Source organism: Nicotiana tomentosiformis, chromosome 4, assembly GCF_000390325.3.
Source record: "Nicotiana tomentosiformis chromosome 4, ASM39032v3, whole genome shotgun sequence".
Taxonomy (NCBI): domain Eukaryota; kingdom Viridiplantae; phylum Streptophyta; class Magnoliopsida; order Solanales; family Solanaceae; genus Nicotiana; species Nicotiana tomentosiformis.
This window is the reverse complement of record NC_090815.1, coordinates 26,203,009-26,225,779: the sequence shown is the minus strand read 5'-3', so window position 1 is coordinate 26,225,779 and position 22,771 is coordinate 26,203,009. Positions and strand designations below refer to the sequence as shown.

Sequence of the window (22,771 nt, the reverse complement as noted above, 5' to 3'; positions counted from 1 at the left end):
GCACCAGCACCGCAAAATCTCCACCAGCCTCCATAAAATTTTCAAGAGCCCTATAACCCACATCCAAGCCAAGGGTATAAAGGGGAACAAAGGTTGAAAGATAATTTTACACCAATAGGAGAGTCCTATGCTAGTGTGTTTGAGAAATTAAAGCATTATGACATGATTGCACCTATTCCTCCAAATTATGTGGACCCACGTGCAAGAAGCTTTGACCCTTCTAAAAGGTGTGAATACCATTCCAATACCCAGGGGCACAATGTTGAAAGTTGTCGGGATTTGAAAAGAGAAATAGAAAGGATGATCCAGGAAAAACTGATTGTGATCCAAGATAATGACACCCAGAATATCACGCAGAATCCTTTATATGCACATGATGATGCACACTTTGTGGGGATGATGTGTGGTGACATGGAGTATGAGAATCCTCTCGGGAACTTGCCGGCTGTAATTGGAGAAGACCATGGTGATTCTGATGAACAAATTTGTGGCTAAATGTTAAGCTTAGCAATTGAAAAGTTATTCTCTCCTCACTAGGAATGAATCTTGGTAGCTTGTTTTGATATTTTTTCTATTACCTGGGTTATTCCAGGGTGTGATCCATATTTTATTTGTTTTATTGAGTCGAACCCTTCTATCCCTCTATTTTGTCTGTGTGAGTCTTGTCTGTTCGTTTTGTTGCTATTTTCATTAGCCGGGTTATTTTAGGGTCGTAACTCGGATTTCAGTTTGTTTGTCTTATCGTCAAATCCTTCTATCCGTTATTCAATGAAATACAGTTTGTCCTCGTTTTATTCTATGCTTAGTTCTTTCGCCGCTAGTTTTAGTGACATGACATGTATGCGGAACTTTTGGCCAGATCTTAGAAAATTGATTTAATCTTGAATCGGATAATCGAAAAAAAGAAGAAGATATTTTTGAGGGTGAACAAAGAGTCGAAACACTTTGGAATTAAGCTCGAGTAAGTTTTACATTCAAATCATTGTGAAGATCGGGTTTGGGAAAGAATCAATTGAAGTTTGTTGGAAAGTTTGACATTAAGGGATGAAAAGTGTCTTTCGACCACGACAAACCAAGAAGACAAACATGGTCATCAATGTTGTGACCGCAAAAGATAATATGTTTGGCGTTCTCGAGGCTGGGAGGCCCTTTTGTGCTACCTAAACACTTTATACCCTTTGTTACCCCTTTTGAGCCTGTGTTATTTTCTTTGATCACCCTCTTTTGGAATCAAGTTTAGAGTCAAAAGTCTAAGAAAAAAAAAGAAGAAGAGAAAATGAAAAGAAAAGTCCATGTCCCAAGAGTACAAACTGGGGAGACTCTTAGAATGTTCAAATGAAAAAAAAGAATAAGAAAAGAACAGTCAAAGGTCCATGCCCCTAGAAAAAAAGCTGGGGCAACTTGTTTTGAAAAAAAAAAAAAGACAAAGAAAAAGAAAGAAAGATGAAAAAAAAAACAATATCAGGTCAGGTGTTTGAACTACGCCTTTAAAAAAGGGATACGTAGGCAGCCTTACACGGTTCGGTCCAACCAAATAAGAATTCAAAAAAAAAATCCAAAAATCCCCAATATCTGAAACTGGGGCAAAGATTTTATTTCACTTTTGAAAGAGTCGATTCCAAGAGTTGTAAGTCTACAACCCCTTATTTTGAGTCTACTTTGAGCCTTCATGACGTCCCTCTTTTCCAACCCTATCCAAAATTCTTCCAAATAAAGACCTCCCGATATGCCTTCAAGAATGTCAAGAGAAGCATGCAATGAGCAACGGTTGTCACGCGTCATAGAACACTGTCAAGTTGCTCACACAAGAAAGCAAAAGAAAAAGAAAAAAAGAAGAAAAATGAGAGAGTCTTACTAGTGAAAACCCTCACAGGCACTGTAAGGCGATGGTAAGAAGAGATACATAAATGAGAGAGACTTGTTGGTGAAAACCCCTCGGGGCACCGTTAGTCGAAAGTGAGTCATGAAGTTGATGCAAAGGATTGGCACGAACAAGCCCGACTTCAGAGTCATAAGAATGGTAAAAGGGAAAATTTGGTCAGTTTGATAGATCAGAACGTTAAGTCCAAAATGCATGTCATGATCATTAAGGCTAGTTACCGCAAAATAAAAAGAAAAAAAAAGAAAAAGAAAAAAAAACCTCTTCCTTCCATCCTTCCGACAGGGGCATTTCTTGTCAATACTTGTTTCTTTGCATCATTGTGTCTTTCACTCTAAGTCAGTCCTTGTCAATACAAGCAGAAAAGATTTCAAAATCTGCTACCAGCTTTTCAGTTGCACAAGATAAATTTGGCCAGCACACTCGGGTTTTACAGTCGACATGCATTGAGGATTCATGCAAAGGCTTCCCCCCAAAAGACTCTTGTCAACCTATTCGGGTAAAGCAAGCAAAGATAACCTCAAGGTTAATCAGAGATTCTCTGTAGTACCGAACAATGACTACGAAGTGTGCACATCGTGCAAAAGGCTCTTACCAGTTGTGATTCTCTCTGACAGACAAATTGCTCCAAAAGCAAAGCCATTCAAGACATCAGAAAGGTTATCCAAGAAAAGAAATCTCTTTTTTGGGATAAGGCTGACTGAGCCACAAATACAAATGGTACTGGGTGTGAAACGATCAGGGTTGATGTAAAGCAAAAAGTCTCTTGAAACTGACTCAAGCTTATTGAGCAAAAGCCAAGCTGCCCAAGACTCAAGGCCACAGACCGACCACCACTTTTAAAACTGACAAAATTTTCTTTGTTTGAAACAGGAACAAAGCAGTGCAAGGAATTTGGGTTTCCAAAAAAAAAAAAAAAGAGAAGAGCAGACAAAGTGTAAACTGGGGCAGAAAAAGTTTCTTTTGTTGGTTCCGTTTTGTTGTAGTTGCAGGCGCCCACCTGGAAAATGAGGGAATTCATTTCAAGTTTTAAGTCAACATCAGGCGCCCACCTGGAGAATGAGGGAATTTATTTCAAGTTTTTAAGTCAGCAGGCGCCCACCTGGAGAATGAGGAAATTTATTTCAAGTTTTAAGTCAACATCAGGCACCCACCTGGAAAACGAGGGAATTCATTTCAAGTTTTTAAAGTCAGCAGACGCCCACCTGGAAAACGAGGGAATTCATTTCAAGTTTTAAGTCAACATCAGGCGCCCACCTGGAGAATGAGGGAATTCATTTCTATTTTAAGTCAGGCGCCCACCTGGAGAATGAGGGAATTCATTTCTGTTTTAAGTCAGGCGCCCACCTGGAGAATGAGGGAATTTATTTCTGTTTTAAGTCAGGCGCCCACCTGGAGAATGAGGGAATTTATTTCAAGTTTTTGAGTCAGCATCAGGCGCCCACCTGGAGAACGAGGGAATTTATTTTAAGTTTTAAGTCATCAGGCGCCCACCTGGAGAACGAGGGAATTTATTTCAGTTTTAAGTCATCAGGCGCCCACCTGGAAAACGAGGGAATTCATTTCAGTTTTAAGTCATCAGGCACCCACCTGGAAAACGAGGGAATTCATTTCAGTTTTAAGTCAGCAGGCGCCCACCTGAAAAACGAGGGAATTCATTTCAAGTTTTAAGTCAACATCAGGCGCCCACCTGGAAAACGAGGGAATTCATTTCAAGTTTTAAGTCAACATCAGGCGGCCACCTGGAGAATGAGGGAATTCATTTCTGTTTTAAGTCAGGCGCCCACCTGGAGAATGAGGGAATTTATTTCTGTTTTAAGTTAGGCGCCCACCTGGAGAATGAGGGAATTTATTTCAAGTTTTTAAGTCAACAGGCGCCCACCTGGAGAACGAGGGAATTTATTTAAAGTTTTAAGTCATCAGGCGCCCACCTGGAGAACGAGGGAATTTATTTCAGTTTTAAGTAATCAGGCGCCCACCTGGAAAACAAGGGAATTCATTTCAGTTTTAAGTCATCAGGCGCCCACCTGGAAAACGAGGGAATTCATTTCTATTTTAAGTCAGCACAGGCGCCCACTTGGAGAATGAGGGAATTATTTCAAGTTTTTAAGTCAGCAGGCGCCCACCTGGAGAATGAGGGAATTTATTTCGAGTTTTAAGTCATCAGGCGCCCACCTGGAGAACGAGGAAAGTCATTTAAGAATTCAATTCAAGTTAGAAGCAGCAGAAGCTCGCCTCAAGAATGCGAGCTGACAGTCCGAGATGACCAAAGGAAGAAGTCTCAATCTAAAAAAAAAAAAAAAAGAAGTGAATCCAAAATGTAGAAACCGATGAAAGACATGAACTGCTCAAGACATGGCTGAATACACGAGCACTACAGGTCCGGTCTTGATCCGAAGAAGCTGTAGAAGAATGAATCAGCACCTGCAGTTAGCAAGCCGCAAGGTTCAAATCAAAAGTCTGCATGAAGAATCATTCAAGCCTCAAGATCAAGTTTCAGAAGACTTATAGATAGGAATCTTGTAACTCATAGCTGACAGGCTTAGTTAGTCTTTTTCATTTTTTGATTTTGATGTAATAACAGGCCGCGGACCGGAACCTCGACGGAACGGCACCTCACTCGACTCTGTCATCCTCTCCACACACTCCAGCACTGCATTCACCTCTGAACTACACGTGACCTGATTCCTTTAAAGCCAAGGATATGTAGGTAGCTCAGATACCAGGGGTCGGTCACAATCTTTTATCCGTCTTTGTTTCATTTTGAATAAGCGTCGGGTCATAAATCAATTACGTTGCTTATTGTTCTTTGCTCCGAAAACTCTTCGTGTTTCCAAGCAAAGAGGGGCAGCTGTAAGCATGTAATTTTTGACCCGCGTAACTTTTAAAAGGAATATTTCAAAAAAATTGTTTATTTTTATTTTTAATAGGATTTCAGTCAACTTTTAGTTTTAATTTTTAAACATATGTTTGAAAATACAAAAATAGTTTCATGTCATAATATAGATATTTTAATTAATTAGGATTGATTTTACATTTTTATGGTATGATATTTTAGGAAAAGAAATTAATATTTTAGCTTTGTAGAGTTAAAGGTCCACCTTTAAAGGCAAATTTGGCCCAAACTTGAGCCCAATTTCTGACAGCCCACTCCTCCCTTCAGCCCATTTACCCACTACCGACACACAGACAAAACAGAAAAGAAAACGGACGCAAAGATTTGGAATGTTGTTGCTGGAAAAGAATTGGTCTCATATCATTTGATAAAAGGCCAAAATGTGTTGAATGAGTTGGAGGAACGGACCAAAAGGGGTTTCTTTGGAACAAAGGTTTTTAAAAAAAAAAAAAAAACAAAGAGGAAACGATAAAAGATAACAGAAAGATGGTTTTGGAATCGACTCTCATCTCTGCATCGGTTTAATCAATATTCTCGCTCAACTCCTCTCGCTTCTCCCTCTGTTGATATTATTTCAAGCGAAACTACACAAAAAATATTTGCCACTATTTTGATCTCGGCTCATGGAGTTTGATTGAGGTCGCGTTTGGGTTTTGAGTTTTCCGATGCCGATTCGATGTTTCGGTTCACAATTTCGGCGTTGCAGTCCAATGATTGTTGCTTTGTTATTCCAATTGAGTTACAAATTTTCAGCTTTATTCATCAATATAAAGGTCTATTTCTTAACTTTATTTTTAATGGCTGTACATTTTTGTACTCTGTCTATATTACCTATTTTCTTAGTTTTCCTTTGGTTCTTTGAATGACTGGTGGCATATGAGACTAATGTTCTTGTTTAAAGTTGGTTGTTTTTATTTTGATATGTGATTGTATTAACTGAAAATTGGGAAGTAGTGTTTTCATGAAATGAAGAGGTTTATTGGCTAAAAGATTTTATTTTGGGAGGTGGGGTTGCTTTAATTTTGATAATTGGTTGTTCTGCAGTTATTGTAAAGTATGTTTTGCTGAAAATGAAGGGGTCATAGGGGTGACATCGAAAAAGGATGGCATATGGTCCATTTGTTTACGTCTTCCCCTTAATTCCTTATCCATAAATCATGGCCTCTTAATAATCTCAAATTAGCTTTAGGAAAATAATCAATGAACATTGTAGCTTACTTTAGGCACGATTAATAAATCGTCGTGATTATGGGTGCGGTTCCCGTGGCATAGTCATGATACGTAATCCCCAATTCGGGTGTGCATTTTATGTGACCCGACCATAACTTCAAATAATAATAAAAATTAACATGTTATAAATAGCGGGTGCATTTCACGTGACGCGATTTGCAATATGTACAAAACAAACGAGTTGCGACATTGCGACTTGTTCAAACAAATGCCATAAATAATTAAAAGCGGTTAGAAGAAAAAATGCATAATAGATTTTAAAACATGTAATAAATCATATAATTAGGCCAATTATTAATAGTTGAGCGACCGTGCTAAAACCACGAAACTCGGGAGTGCCTCACACCTTCTCCCGGGTTAACAGAATTCCTTACCCGGTCTTCTGTGTTCGCAGACCATAAATAAGAGTCAATTTCCTCGATTTGGGATTTAAAATAAACCGGTGACTTGGGACACCATAAATTATTCCAAGTGGCGACTCTGATTTTAATAAATAATTTCATTTCGATTAATGTCACTTTAATTGGAAAAACTCCCTTATCCCTTATCCCGTTTGGGAAAAAGGAGGTGTGACAGTACTCGAGGAACTGACGCCACCAAATCGACAATCAAGGAATTGGAGCAGGTCATACTGATCGAGTACCTACCGAACAGAAAGGAATACGTCGGCACAGGGTTATCTCCCGATCTCAGAAAAAATATTATTGATTTACTTAAATTTAATACCGATTGTTTTATCTGGTCCCACTTAGACATGACAGGGATCCCACCGGAGGTGACAACTCACAAATTAAGCTTGTATCCAAAATTTCACCCGATAAAATAGAAGAGGAGGTTTGTATCCAAAATTCCACCGGAGGTGACATTTGTTCAAAAGTGTAACGAATATCAGAGGCACTCCCCAATGATCTACCAACTAGGGGAGATGCTTTACCCTGTCCTTTCCCCCTAGTCTTTCATGAAATGGGGAATGGACATCGTTAGTCCATGCAAGGGGCACCCGGCAAAGAACAGTACAACTTACTTATGACCGATTATTTCTCCAAGTGGGTCTAAGCATAGGCGTTCGATAAAGTTAGGAAAATGGAGGTCATTGACTTCATCTGGGATCAAATAACATGCCAGTTGAGGATACCGGCCAAGATCACGTGTGGCAACGGGAGGCTGCTCTTAGGCGACAATATTAATAAGATTTTTTTAGGACCACAAAATCAAAAAGATTTTATCAACGCTCTACCACCCAAGTGGGAAATGTAAAGCAAAATCGACAAACAAAACTATATTCCAGAACCTAAAGAAGAGATTAACTGACTCAAAGGGGAAATAGAAAGAAATTTTTCCACAAGGTCTTATGGGAATATCGAACGACTTCGAAGTCTAGCATCGATGAAACATTATTCTCTCTAGTCTAGGGCACAGAAGCTCTGATTGCGGTATAGGTAAGAGAAACGAGTCTAAGGTTCCAATACGCTACAGAGACTTCAAATGACGAGGCCATGGCCACGAGCTTAGACTTAGCGGGCGAAAAGTGAGAAGCCGCTCTAGTCTGGTTAGCGGCCCAAAAACAACACATGGGGAGATAATACAACCGAAGGGCAAACCTTCAACACTTCCAAGTCAGAGACTTGGTACTGAGGAGAGTTACACTACATACCAGGAACCCGAATGATGGAAAACTGGGCCCGAACTGTGAAGGACCGTATAGAGTCACCGATATAACCGGAAAAGGATCGTATCAACTCGAATCCGAAAATGGGAAACAACTACCCAGCAATTGGAATGTGGCAAATTTAAAGTGATACTACAGCTAAGGTATGAATGCAATCTTCTTTTTCTTTATTACGCTTTGAACTAACCCATGTAGGTACTTATTCAAAGTCAAATCTAAGGATTAGGTCTGAAAGCACGTGTTGTACTCTTTTTCTCTTGGGCCATTTTTTTCCCGAAGTGGGTTTTACGATAAGGTTTTTAACGAGGCAATAGTAAAATGTGCTACCCTAGTTTTGAAGACCAGCTGGAGGTCGGGGACTGCGAACCATCCGTATCAGATCAATAGCATTAGAGCCCTTAAAAGTTCAATCTCTAATACTAGGGGGCCATCACACCCTAAGTCAAGGTTTTGAGTTCGAGAATATACAAGGCATTTAAATACGATATTGAAAGCCAAGGCTTGAATATTAGGACTAAGTGTAAGGGTAAAACGGTCAAACGAACCGTACCCACATAGCTCATTCTCGCCATGGCAGATAAATTTTGTACCATCAACTATCTACACAACATTCAAAATAATGAAAGAAATTTGTCTTCTATGTTTCATCGATTCACATTTGCATAAGCAATATTATTGTCAAAAGTTACTTAGAACAAATGTTGGATTCAAAACGCTAAAGCCTATGGGCCTCCCCAAACCGGGGACTGCTACCTGGTGATAAGACCGAAAAATTCAGGTTACTAAATCCCGAAGGCACCGGGTCTACTAGGCAGGTTCCAAACGCAAAAGGCCACAACCAACTTAAATAGCCTGGAGACGTCTGAGTCTGTACTTGAAAAGTAAGGTCCTTATATATTTTTAATAACACAAAAGACTACTTCAGACCAGGTCAAGTTGCCCGGTCTTGAATTACGGATATGAAAGGAGCCATCTTCGGAAAAGAATGATTGTGTCCGATTAAAATGTTCAAATTTTAAGAAAGACTTCGTTTTATATCGGAGTCATTACTTAATCTAGACCTCATCTCAGCTTTAGGGGGACAAACAATTTAAACGACGTCAAATTCTACGCTAAGACATCAATGGCATATTATAAGTCTTAGATGCAAGCAAATATAGAAAAGTAAATGACACAATGCATAGCTAAAGAAAACCCCCTTTTATATACACATGTACCAAAAGATATTTAAAGAGGCACTGTGAAATGGCCCCAAAATTCAAAATACAGAAAATAAAAAATAAACTAAGGCAGTTCCCGCCTAGTCTTCATCGGAGCCCGACTCACTGCCCGAACCATATGGCTGGTACATCACTTTGTCCTCGGCTTCAAGCATCTTCGCCTCTTCGATCTCGACCGATAAGTCAATTCCCCGGGCATGGACCTCTTTAAGGGTCTCTCTCCAAGACAGTCACTTCATATCCTCAGACTTTGTTATTATGCGGGCCTCGACTATATCCATATCATTGTTATACTGGACAACATGTCCTGAACTTCTAAGGTCTCATTCGAAGATGCCTCCAGTCTGGACTTCAAAGCGGTATATTCTTGGTCGAGAACATCCCGTTTTATAACGGCCGAGTCAAATTGTGCTCGAAGCTCCTCGTTCAGTCGAGAGCATTTGTAGGCTTTTTACCTCATCACCCGAAGTTTATCTTTGGTCGATGCCTAATCCGCTTTGGTGGCATCCCGTTCCGAGGCTTGGAGATCCATTTTGCTCCGCAACTCCGTGGCTGAGGCTTTGACCTCGTTCATCTCGGCCCTAAGTTGGTCGATCAGGTCTATCTTCTCTTGGACCTGCGAGGTTGCGGCATTAGCATTCGTGCTTAACCTCTTGTTATTAACCTAAAATACTCTTACCTTTTTAACTAGAAGGGCATGTTCCCATTTCACACTAGAGGCCTCCTTTTGAGCTCTTTCCAGCTCGGCTTGTAGGACGGAGTGGTCCCTGAGGACCTCATCAATTTTCTCACAAAGCGCTTTGAACATGTCCGTTTGCCAGACCTACTCCTTGAGCTCAAACTCAAGGCAACTCACCTCCATCCGAGACCGGTTGAAGCTCTCATGGTGAATCACCGAGGCCTAGTACATAAAAAATAGGAAAAATCGTTAAAATCCGCTAAGGCAAATGAGTTATTTAAAGATAGGAGGAAAAAATGATATACCTTGTTTAGCGCTTGCTGCGCCTCATTGAAGAGGCTCGGCGCATCCACCTCGTTCATCTTTACTTGGTCTTCTTCGGTTATTAAGGAACGAAGGTAGCTGGCCATACCGATCGGCTCAAATAGTATCTTGGTATTCGCTGGTAGCATAAACATGACCGTATTCTTGCGGTCGGGATCCACACTCGGGGCGGGGAATTGCTTCATAAGCTTTGGGCTCAAATCCGGCCCATTTGACCCTGGCAACACATCCTTTTTCAAAATCTTTAGGTGGCCAAAACCAGAGTAGTCTTCTAGTGCACCAACGCCTGATCGGGTCCAAGCCTGCACTGCTATTGAGTAGCGAGGATGGTCGATACAGTTTTATCCAACAAGGTCGGTATCGAATCCACATGGGTGTTAATTGATTTGGAATTAGGTTTATATCTAAGTCTAGATGCATGTTTTATTCCTAATTGTACTTCCAAACATAAAGGTGTTGATTCTACTTCTATTTCTATTTCTATTGTATGCTAAGATTAAAGCTAAGTACAATATTTTTTATGTTGGTTTTTAAGTGTTTAAAAGGACTAGGGTAGCGACTTCCGCCTAGGTGGACATCTAACAGGTAGTAAGAATCTAGGGCAAGCTTGATTAATTTGGGATCGTAATATAGCTATCACACCCCAAGTACTCACTCTATTCTATATCTCTCGATAGTTTGAGTGATTGCCCAATTTGGCTTTCTCAAGTCCAACTGGGTATTCATGCAAGTCATGTGATATTAGCTCAAGTCGGGTATTATTATCTCTAGGTTTAACCCTTTAATTGGGGCTATCAATTTCTTGAGTTCACCCCAATTCCTTGTTAGTCTAGTTTTTCCATACTTAATCCCTCTTTCTCAAGAAGAGACCAAATCATAAAGGCATGAATCAGTGTTTGCAATCACTAATTCTATAATTCTAGTAAGAACTAGGCTAAATATCACTAACCCATAAACATTCAAGCCCTAAAATTCAAGACCCATTAAATACCCACACTAGGGTTGAGTCACAACCATAGATATGGGTCTAACTACTCATAATAATAGCAGAATTCAAAGATAAAGAGAAGATATAATACATAATACTAAATTAAAAGATGAAAATCTAATGTTATAAGGTAAATCTTGTACAAAATTGCCCAAAAAGGAAAACCTAGCCGTCTCACATACTCAGCAAAAACATAACATAACCTAAAATTGACAAAATGATCTATTTATACCAAACTAAAATTTCTGGACAAAAATACCCCTGCGGAAGTTTCGCGGCCACGTAATTCTGAATGCGGCCGCACACTTGCTTTCGCGCCCGTGTAATTCTAATCGCGGTCCGTATTTCTTCACATCTGGACCTGGGTTGAATCTTGTTTCGCAGACCGCGTAATTTCCACCGCGTCCGCGTGAGAGACTTTCGTAGCTGCGTAATTTTGACGCGGGCCACCATTCTCATTTTTGCTTGAATTATGCACTCTCTGAACCTTAGTAACCGCGGTCCGCGGAATTGCCATCGCGGCTGTGCTGGTACTTTCGCAGCCGCATCTTCTTGTCGCGGTCCGCGTTCATGTTTGTGCCCAAAAAACCATCTCTCTGATTCTTCATATCGCGGACCTCGAAATAATGGCCGCGTCCGCATTGATACTTCAGCAGCCACACTTTTTTGTCGCGGTCCGCGTTCCACACCTCTTGGCCCAGTTTTGATTTTTTTTTAAGTTTTGACTCCTTTTATGAGTTGATTATGGCTCATTTGGCTCATTTTGAACAATCCCTACAAGCAAGCATATTAAGTTAGTTTTTCGGGAATACCCTCACGCATTTTTGGCCCAAAACACAAGTAAAAGAGAGCAATTAATAGGCTAAAATCCCTGCTTATCAACGTCCATGCCTTAAAATATGGATTAAGGGCTTCATCCGCTACCCGTGATGCCTCGATCGGCATTTCTGTAACGGCCTGAGCCTCACTGAAAAGAGGCTTCATGTGGGTAGCTACTCCTAGACATCAATGACGTTGGCAACTTCTCTAGGAACTGGGGCAACTTCTCGAGAGGCAGTAGCCACAGGCTTTTCCTCGGGCTCCTGAACTGAAGAGAGTTCGGCCTTACGGTTTCCTCCCTCCGGTGCTGCCCACTCTTCTGTAGCGACGACCGACTCATGGGCGACAAACTCCATATCGTCATCTTTAGGATAGTCTCTGAGCCGATAAAGAGAATCAAGGTCGGGTACCCTGGCCCGAGTACTCTTCCCGGTACTAAATTCACATAAAAAATCAAGTGTTTTGACCCTCGTACTCTATACCCTGTTATATAAATTGGGACAAAGGAAGTACTCGATAATATCAACATTTTGCAGTGCCCTTCTCCTTCTTCTTTTTATCCCTTCTCTTGGGGTAAGGTATATATGTATGTAGACTGATTCATCTTTGAGGAAAAGAAAAGAAAAGAAATACCTTCCAATTTACTACTTCCCTTTAAGAACATGAAAAATCTCGCTAATAGATTGCTACTTGTTTTCTAAATAACTCACGTCTCTATCTTGTCTGCCACCTTGAAAATATATGACTGTTTCTATCTTTTCTTTAGATATAATAATTAAGCAATCAATGTATAAGACTGTTTTTTTCTTTCCTCTTAATCTAATATAATTAAGTAATCAATGTTTTTTTAACTAGTGCTTTATTTTTGCTTGGAGTAAGTTAAGTAGCTCGATTGGTTCGTCTATATAACGTTTGTTCCTCACCAATTACTGCCATTAATACCATGAACATAATGTTTCATGGACAACGCATCCTTTTCCCATATAAATCACGTATCTATCTCTTTCTCCTCCTTAAATAGATAAAAGAATATTTTTTAATATTGTATCTTATTAAGGATCAATATTTTTTATAAACAGAGTTTTCTTCTCGTTTTCCGCTTTGAATAATAGGTAGATTGGTTTTAAAGTTCTACCTCCCACCTAACTCCTCATCCTTATCCTTAATAACATGAAAATTAAACTGCTTGACTAATCTCATGAATAATGCAGCGTGTTCCATATAATTCATATCTCCATCTCTTTTTCTACTTTGAATATATATAATTGTTATGAAGTTAAGCTAAAAGAACAAAAGAATATAGTGAAAAATAAAAACTTTTAAATAACAATAATACTAAAACTAATTCATACTTTTGTGAGACTTGAGTAAAGAATCTCTTAGTTGAAAGTCTCAAACATGACTATAAAATGAATCCCTTATGGCAAGCTGTAAACTTTATCTTCCACATTTTTAAAGGAAAAATGCCTAAGTTTATCCGTAAAGTATTCTATTTCGAGCAGATTTATCCTCCCCCAAAAAGTGCTCTATTCATACCTTGCCGCTACACAAATGGTTCAAATTTACGTTTTTTGGCTAACGCAAGTAAAATAGCCAAAATAAAAATATATTTTTCTATTTTTTTGTTTAAAAAAATCCTAATATATTTAGTTAATCCCTCCTATCTATCCAACACTAATTTTTATCTTCCTCTCTCATTTTTTAACTCATTAGCCGCCCCTTTTTCCCTTAATTACTACTCTTCAATTCTTCTTACACAAATACATTCACACACATGTTAGAACTATTTTGTATAAGGGAAGGGGTACGAATATGAGTACTTTTTTAAGGGAAGACAAATCCGCTCTTACTTTTGCGGAAAAATTAGACCTTTTCCAAATGGTTAAAAGGAATACATTAACTTAGGAAGACCTAATTATACACGTAATGAGCTGATATGAATCTTCCATCTCCACTAATAAAAAACATGAGTCGTCATGGATCATGTTTTATACTAGCTTTTCATGCAGCAAACTAGAACATAATATATTTTAATAATTTAAATATTTAATAATAATATAATAATAATAATAATAATAATAATAATAATAATAATAGTAAAAGCTAGAATATAATCTATATAAAGACTACAGCCTCTCTGCATTTTCTCACTACTTCATTTTCAAAACTTTTCTTCTATACCGTAGAAGAAAATATGTGTGTGAAAGGTAAGTTGATTGCTTCAGTAGAGGTGAAGTGTGGAGGCCACCCTATTCATGATATTTTTCACACCAATACTCATCATATATCCAATATAAGTCCTGGTAAGGTCCACAAATTTGATATTGATCGAAGGTGAATCTGTAAAAGTTGGTTCGGTTGTTAGCTGAAAATATAACGACGGTATGTAATTCACATTTCTCCTCTCTATGCATATATATTATTTACTTGTATCAACTTCCGCATTTAGGTGTATTTAGTATGTAAAGAAATCTTTCTTCAAAGAAATATTTTTCGTGAAAACATTATTTGATGATTTTTTGGTTATCATAAAATATTTTACCTCAAATTAAAGGGGAAAATCTTGTTGACGGAAGTCACTTTTCTTAAAACTATCTTGATGTTTACCCTCATTTTACTTGCTCCATCTAACACATATTAGACATATTATTGATAACACTCAAAAACTTCTTAACACTCTCTTTGCTAATATTATTACTAGCATTCAATATAATATATACGTAAAATATTTTTCACCCACCAATTACCAAGTACTGAAAATATTTACCAAATATTTTTTAAAAATATTTCTCAAAGAAAATTCCTTTCATCGTACCAAACACAACATAATCAAATTTAAGCTTTTTTCCCTACTCATTCAATAATTTTCCACAATGTCAAATGTTCTTTTAAGATTTTTAACGATAATTCTATTCAGGAAAAAGTATAGCACGTCCAATCTTCCCGAGCTTCAAATAATATTTGTAGAAAATGAAATTGAAAAACAAAGGAAAAACAAAAGAAATGAGAAGAAAATATGTTATTCTGGATGTTTATATCTTTTATATGAGGAATTGAACAGTTGAACATAGAGTAACATCTCTTGTATTTTTTAATTTTATTGATTATAGATGGAAATGATAATATATGTAAGCAAGTGATTTAGCGGTGTGCTATTCTCATTCTTTTTCAGCCATTTGTTTTTTGGGTTTATCTAGTAGTTATATGGGGACTAAGATTTATAAACGGTTCCTAATGCAGTATTGATTAATAGCCAGTCAAATTGTGTCTTGTACAATTTAGTTGTTAGCTATACTTTAGTGAAAATGCATATGAAACTAGCTCAAATAAGAGCTGAAACTAAACCTGAAATTTTTCAAGACACAGAGAACTAACCTGCACCACTATTTTCAATCTCCGGAGCGAGATGCGCATTTTCTAAGGTCCTTCACGAGGGTTTCTTGATTGTCCTGTCTTTAGAGATGCTAGTGAATGTAGCTGAGATGTGTGCTCAGTGGTGGATTAGGCATAAAGGATGAACAAGTAAAAGTTTCGAGGGTAACTCAAGAAGATTTGAAATCAGACAGTAAAAAAGTGAAAAAAGGGAAACCAGAGCTTTCATAGGAGGGAAATGTTTAATCCGTGACGTTCCGCATTCGGTGCCCACCGAGCATGGTAAATCGGCGGCTGACACGAGTCCAAAGTCAGTACGACACGATTGATGGGATGTTTCGCTGACTAGTCTAACCCGTTTGTAGTGTACGGAGGAAGGAACCGGAGTCAGTTAGTTACTTCTCGTCATTTCGATAAATCTGCTCTCGAAAAAGTGAGGGGACTATCTGTGTACGGGTAAAATCGGGGATAAATTTATCCCCGATTTCCTAGTAAAGAAACGAGAGGAAAGGACGGTTTGACATGGCCTCGAGTAAAGCCGAGGGATTCCACGCATCAGAGCCCGAGGAGGACGAATGTCGAATGGTGCACCCGAGACCAGACACGGCCGAGCATTGGGCTCGAGCAGAGTGAATAGCCGAGACTAAGGAAAAAGGCGGTTAGACGAGATAAGCTAGGGGCCAAATATCCACTCTAAATCGGATATTACGGCGCAAATCTCGCCCAGTATCAAACGCGTATCAATGTTTACCGAAAATTTTTTTACCTTATTTAGATTTGTACTAGGATTGAAACTCCCCTACTATATAAAAGGAGATTTTTTTTTTAGGACCATTGTTGTCACATATATCTAAGCAATGTAAGTTAATTTTTGTTCTCTGGTTCTTGTTTAAAGTGTTATTTAGCTACTTATTTATTGAGCTGCAACTGAGCCCGTTCCTAAGGCTGGATTAGAACTAATTCCCTACATCCAGCATAAAGCTAGATTTAATCGTTCATCGCATTTGGTTTGATCATTTTGTTTTCCTTGAGTTCAACTATTTACTGTTATTAAATTATTCGTGTTAAATTAAATCACTTATCATTTAAATGACATATAAATTCAATTATTACTTTGCGATAAACACTTTTAACATTTTTAGTTGATTTCCAACTACTCAGTAAACCGTTGATCTTGTTTGCCTAGAATTAGCAGAATTAGCACACGATATAATGCATATGACCCCACAATATAATGCATATGACCCCACAACAAAATCTTGTATTTTCACGTTTATTACACTGAAAACATCAAAGAAAAAAAGGACCTCGTAGTTGTAAACCTCAATCTTAACTATAAAATGAATATACCTTATAAGCTGTAAGTTTATCTACAGCATTTTTTTAATTAGCGTGCGTACGTAAAAATTCAAATCGAGACAAACTTATAACTTAATACAACCTAATTATATACGAAATGAACTCACACTAACCTTCGTCCCCACTAATTAAAAATCGTGGATCATGCTTTATACTAGCTTTCCATATAGCCAAGTAAAATCTATATAAAGGCTACAACTGCTAAACATTTTCTCACACCACTTTCTTTTCACAACCTTTTGCTACTACGAAAAAGTAAATATGGGAATGAAAGGCAAGTTGATTGCTTCACTAGAAGTGAAGTGTGGAGGACATTTGGTTCATGATATTTTTCACACTAATACTCATCATTTACCCAATATATGCCCCGGTAAGCTCAACGGTTTTGAGATTCATGAAGGAGGAAGCGTAAAGGTTGGTTCGGTAGTTAGCTGGAAATATAACGACGGTAATACACATTTTCCTTCCTCTCTCTATATTATTACTTGCATCAATTAATATTTTTACATTTAGTTGTGTTCGATAGGACGGGGTCATTTTTCAAGAAAATACGTTTTAGTTACCATAAAATGTAGTCCAAGAAAATCATTTTGCAACAAAAGGGGAAAAAAAACATCTTACCATTTCCTTAACTCGCTTAACTTTTAACTTCATATGACATACTCCAACTAACAGTTAGATGTTATTATTAATCATTTGTACTCAGGAACTTTTATCAAAATACTCTCCAATTTGATTAATATATCGTTTGCAAAATATTTTTTTCAGTCACTAAAACAAACAACAACAAATATGTTTTCAAACATTTTTCAGGACAAAACTTCTTTCACGAAAAATTATTTCAATATCGTACCAAACACAATATTATCAGATTTATGCTTTTCCCTACGAATTCCCATATATTCCACAATGTCACTAGTTCTTTTGAAAGTTTTAACGATAATTCCATTCAGGATAAAAAGTAGACAATCCAATCTTTGTGATCGAGCTTCAGATATATCTTGGGCCACTTTGCAAACGGAGGATAAATCTTCTCTATATTGTACACTCTAGGGATAAATTTGGCCATTTTTCTTTTTTATATGAGGAACTGGACAATTAAACTATGAGTAACATCTCTTGTATTTTTGGGATTGCAGATGGAAAAGATAAGATTTCTAAGCAAGTGATTGAAGCTATCGATCATCATCAATCACTTGGAAAGTAATTGGAGGAGATCTATTAGAGTTGTACAATTCCTTCACTATTATCACATCCCATGACCACCAATGGACTACATGGACATTTGTGTACGAGAAGAAAACTGAAGAAATCCCAGAGCCTCTCGTTCTCTTGGGTTTAGCCGTCGGCGTGACCAAAGATATCGAGTGTCACCTTCTCAAGTAATAGAAAATCTATGCTATTCAGTGGCTCATAGCCATATATTTGGCAATATTGGCAGCTAGTTATTATAACTTGCCTGTGAAATAAATAATTTTGTGTATGAAGAAAATATTATATATGCCACTCTCCTCCTATGGATGTATTTCTGATGGTCAATATATATGTTAAGATATTATGTATTTTGCAAGTTTGATATTTACCTTTAACAATGATGATATATTTATCAGTGTGTGACGTTCTTTTTCTCAACCATCTTTTTGGGGTTCCCCCGGTAGTTATATGGGGACTAAGATATACAGAGGTTCATTATGAAGTAATTAACTTATCATGAGATTAAGTTGTAAACACCTAAAGAATTAATAACTTATACATCGACAGTGTAAAGAAATTTTTATACTATCTAGTCCTCTAAAAGATATCTACTGGTAATCCTTCATAAAAAATGGAATCTAGATGTAAGACATGTTATCCTTTACGCAAGTAAAGGTTACTTGATAATATACATTAAATTACAATGTCATTGTATATAAGTTTGATGATGTTGTGAAATCTATTTTCATCACCCGTTTTGGAAAGTCTACCTATGATTTTTGTGAATACGAGAGACTTCGCCGCAGTAATGTTGCCTTTCATGTAGAATCATTAAATTGGTTATTTCAAAAAGGAAAGGAAAAATGTATTAGCCCTTAGGAAAAGCTTTCACTAAGAATATTTAGAATTTCATGAATGAATATTTCATTCTTTGGGACCTCAGAATGGGATTCGATAAATACAAGTAGTAGTAAAGTAAAAAATGTGCGTTGTGGATAAGGTTCTCTACTTGCTAAACATAGCTAATTAAATCTATATAAGGACTACAATATATGAACATTTTCTCACCACTTTCTCTTCACAACATTTTGCTATACGAAGAAGAAAATATGGCTCTGAAAAACGACTGCTTCACTAGAGGTGGAGTGGGGAGGACACTTGTTTCATGACCTTTATCAAAATAATCCTCATCAATTAAGTCTTAAATTGATTGGGTATTTGTTCATTTCAAATGTTATTTCAATTTTCTTAGTTGGTTCTCTACTAAATCTCTATCTTTCTATCCTTTTATTTGTGTTCTTGTTATTTTGCTTCCGCGTTCGTATCATTTTTTCTATAGATACAAAAAGTAGCTACAGTTTTCTTATATAAAATATATACAAATTCTGTCAAAATATATAATTTATATACACTTTATATACAACTTTTGCTATACATAATTTGGTCAATACATACCGCTTATATACAACTTTATATAACTTTTTGTTGTACAGAAATCGGTCAAACACATACGATTTATGGATAACTTGCATACAACTTGCATGATTAGTTAGTTATATATATTTTGTATGTTATTTATCCACCCGACATACGAAATACATACAATTTATTTATGTTAATTCTTTTCGAGTTTCAATATGAAATTACAACCAAACCAATTCGAATCTTCATCAAACTTCTCCAAACTTGAGATATAACTTCAAAGGATAATTTCCAATCATTTACAACACCACCCAATCCAAATACATAATAAAGCCGCAAAACTCAATTTTCTAATATAAATTTTTTTAATGAATAACAATTGAGTTTAACTAATCTCATTGACTTTGTTTATGCTGTGACCTGTGAAGATCAAAACAAGATTTATGTGCTTCAAATCTTGAAAACGGTATCATCAAAGTCATTGTCATTTACTAATTCTACAAAAGCTTTTGTCAGATATGACTTCAGATCATTGATTTAAATGTCTATTAGAGTCTTGCCAAATACGAGTACATTATTGAAGCGTCTATAATTGCACTGATTTAATATCTACAATTTCAAACAACTTTATTGTCACATTATTGAAGCGTTTAAATAGCTTGGGTGAAGAGGTTTAAATTTGGAGGAGGAAGAAGAGAGAAAAAATGGGGAAGAGTGAAGCCTAATACATTACTTTGTGTATAATTTCATATAAGATATATAATTAAATGAGAACCTCTTAAATAGTAGTAGTAATTAGATTCATAATGTAATATAGATGAGTAAAACTTCCATTCTATAAATATTTAGTATAACGAGGTGTTTTGTGGCTGTAATACAACATATTTTAATCCTCTCAGTCTCACGGTAGGCATAGTCGGGTAGATATTTAAGGAAAATAAAATATAAACAAATAGATATGCGACACCTTAAGATATTAGAAGTTGGCCAAGAAATTTAAATGAATAGACAAAAGATTTGCTTTTTAAGTCTCGTTGCTCTAGTGGCAAGCACACTCCACTTCCAACTAAGAGGTTGTGAGTTTGAGTCACTCCAAGAGCAAGGTGGGAGTTCTTGGAGGGATGGAGTCGAGGGTCTATCGGAAACAGACTCTCTATCCCAGAATAGGGGTAAGATCTGCGTACACACTACCCTCCCAGACCCTACTAGTAGAATTATATTGAGTTTGTTCCTATAATAAGATGTCGCTTAAATCTTATTACTCCCTCCATTGCATTTTATGGAAGCTATTATTTTTTGTGGAGTTGTACTATTTTTTTTCTTTGATTATAGTTTTCTTAATTTTTTTAAATGTTTTGAATCACTAGCTATGTAGTACTGTTCCTGTAATTTATAAATATGTAACTTTTTTAAAAACAAAATGAAGAATCTATACTAAATCAAGTGTTTTGACCCTCCTGTTACGTAAATTGGGACAAAGGAAGTACTCGATAATATCAACATTTTGCAGTGCCCTTCTCCTTTTTTTTCCCCTTCTCTTGGGGTAAGGTATGTATGTAGAAGGAAAAGAAAAAAAAAGAAATACCTTCCAATTTACTGCTTCTCTTTTAAGAACATGGAATAAGAGGTTGGTACAGTGGTAAGCATCTTAGGTTAGTGAGTTTGAGTCACCCCAAAAGCAAGATGGACAGTTCTTGAAAGGAGGGAGTCGATGATATATCGAAAATAATTTTTCTATCCAAGGGTAAGGGTAAGGTTTGCGTACACACTACCCTCCCTAGACCCAACTAGTAGATTTACTGGGTTTGTTGTTTTCTTTAAGAACATGGAAAATCTTACTAATAGATGACTGTTTCTATCTATTAGTAACTCACATCTTTACCTTGTTTAATAATTCACGTCTCTATCCTGTCTGCCACCTTGAAAATATATGATTGTTTCTATATAATAATTAAGCAATCAATGTATAAGATTGTTTTTTTTTCATTCCTCTTAATCTAATATACTCTCTGTTCTGTTCGGTAATTTGACTCGGCACGAAATTTAAAAAAAGAAGAAGACTTTTGAAATTTGTGGTTTTAAAAACTTAAGGGGTAAAAACTTTGTGGGGCCATGACATTTGTGTGGTTATAAAAGTTTTTCAGTAAGGGTAAAATGGATAAAATGAAGAATTTAATGTTGAATTATTTCCAAATTTAGAAATGTGTCATTTATTTTGGAATATATTAAAAAGGAAGGTACCCCGTCTAATTTGAAACGGAGGGAGTAATATATATATATATATATATATATATATATATAAATTAAATAATGAATGTTTTTTTAACCAGTGCTTTATTTTTGCGTGGAGTAAGTTAAGTAGCTAGATTGGTCATCTATATAATATTTGTTCCTCACCAATTATTACTACAATTAATAACATGAACAAATTGTTTCATGGACAATGCATCCTTTTCCCTTATAAATCACGTATCTAAATCTCTTTCTCCACCTTAAATAGATATAAGAATATTTTTTAATATTGTATCTTATTAAGGATCAATATTTTTTATAAACAGAGTTTTCTTCTCGTTTTCCGCTTTGAGTAAGGTACATGTATTAGGTAGATTGGTTTTAAAGTTCTACCTCCCACCTAATTCCTTGACTTATCTCATGAATAATGCAGCGTGTTCCGACCCATATAATTCATATCTCCATCTCTTTTTCTACCTTGAATATATATAATATTGTTATGAAGTTAAGCTAAAAGAACAAAAGAATATAGAGAGAAATAACAACTTTTAAATAACAATAATAGTAAAACTAATTCATACTTTTCTGAGACTTGAGTAAAGAATCTCTTAGTTGAAAGTCTCAAACTTGACTATAAAATGATGGCAAGCTGTAAACTTTATCTTCCACTTTTTTAAAAAGAAAATGTCTAAGTTTACCCATAGAGTATTCAATTTAGCGCAGATTTATCCTCAGACAAAAGGTGGCCTATTCATACCAGGTTCAAATTTACACTTTTTGGCTAACTCAAGTAAAATATCTAAAATAAAAATTTGTTTTTCTATTTTTTTGTTTTAAAAAAATCCTAATATATTTAGTTAATCCCTCTTATCTATCCAACACTATTTTTTATCTTCCTCTCTCATTTTTTAACTCATTAGCCGCCCCTTTTTCCCTTACTCTCTTCACTCTTCAATTCTTCTTACACAAATACATTCACACACATATACCACAGCTTCACGTCTTCATGCATGAAGTCCTTTACCAGATTTATAAAAGGAGTGTTTCATCTATTGAAAATATTTTCACTGGAGACGACCGTGATTTTGTTGGTCGCAACTGAAACCAACCGAAAATACCGAATAATCGAAACCGAAATAAAAATATTTTCGGTTCGGACCGAAATATGCCCACCCCTAGTTGCTACCGATAGAAAAGCAGGAGGGGGATGGGGTAGGTCTACTAGTTGGATTAGGAGTTAATTAAAATTCCAGGTGACATTTAATTCACTTTCGTTAGACGAAAGGGGTAAATTAGAACTATTTGTATAACGGAAGGGGTACGAATATGCTGCTTTTTTAAGGGAAGACAAATCCGCTCTTACTTTTGCGGAAAAATTAGGTCTTTCCCAAATGGTTAAAATTTTATGGTAAGGAAAACATTAACCTAGCAAGACCTAATTATACACGTAATGAGCTGACATTAATCTTCCATCTCCACTAATTAAAA

At 36.5% G+C, this 22,771-nt stretch overlaps 1 pseudogene; it reads left to right on the top strand.

Moving 5' to 3' along the window:
- Positions 1-14,040: 14,040 nt before the first annotated feature.
- Positions 14,041-18,052, top strand: LOC104111998 (kirola-like; annotated as a pseudogene).
- The last annotated feature ends 4,719 nt before the right edge of the window (positions 18,053-22,771 follow it).